The sequence below is a fragment of the Penaeus monodon genome, chromosome 24 (genome assembly GCF_015228065.2).
Source record: "Penaeus monodon isolate SGIC_2016 chromosome 24, NSTDA_Pmon_1, whole genome shotgun sequence".
Classification (NCBI taxonomy): domain Eukaryota; kingdom Metazoa; phylum Arthropoda; class Malacostraca; order Decapoda; family Penaeidae; genus Penaeus; species Penaeus monodon.
The window spans coordinates 24,554,207-24,554,713 of record NC_051409.1 but is presented as its reverse complement, the minus strand read 5'-3'; the positions used below and the strand labels follow the sequence as shown (position 1 = coordinate 24,554,713).

At 44.2% G+C, this 507-nt stretch overlaps 1 non-coding gene across 1 annotated transcript; it reads left to right on the top strand.

Moving 5' to 3' along the window:
* The first annotated feature begins 56 nt into the window (after positions 1 to 56).
* Positions 57 to 143, top strand: Trnastop-uca. Its single transcript has one exon. It is a non-coding gene; the product is annotated as a tRNA-Sec (tRNA).
* The last annotated feature ends 364 nt before the right edge of the window (positions 144 to 507 follow it).

The window sequence follows — 507 nt, the reverse complement described above, 5'->3', positions numbered from 1 at the left end:
GAAAGAGGCAGAAAGAGACCGCAGGTACAAATATGATCCGGCAGCCCTATCTCCTCGCCCAACTGAGCCTCGGGGGTCCGGGGTGCAGGCTTCAAACCTGTAGCTGACTAGCGTCAGAGTGGTTCGACTCCACCTGGTGGGCGGTTCTTGCCTTCACTACAGTCGGATTAATCGCATGAAAATATTGCTCCAGGAAGACGCTGCTTATTTTCAAACTGTGATCTATGGTGATGAGTTTCCAAATGCTGGCATCCTCTGAACACGAAAGACAAGTGGGCTGAAGTTCGAATCCGTAATAAATCATATTTCATTAGTGATTCTTCATTTAATTTTGTAGAACTATTTCAGTACACGAAGACATGTATTTAAAACATTTCTGTCCTCTTTCAGTGGTTTTACAAAGTTAATGTCAGCGTTTGATAGATTATACCGGCCTTGTCCGAAACTGAGGGTGAAGTCTTTTTCCCCACTAACAAACTGTATATACATGTGTGCGTGTGTCATGGT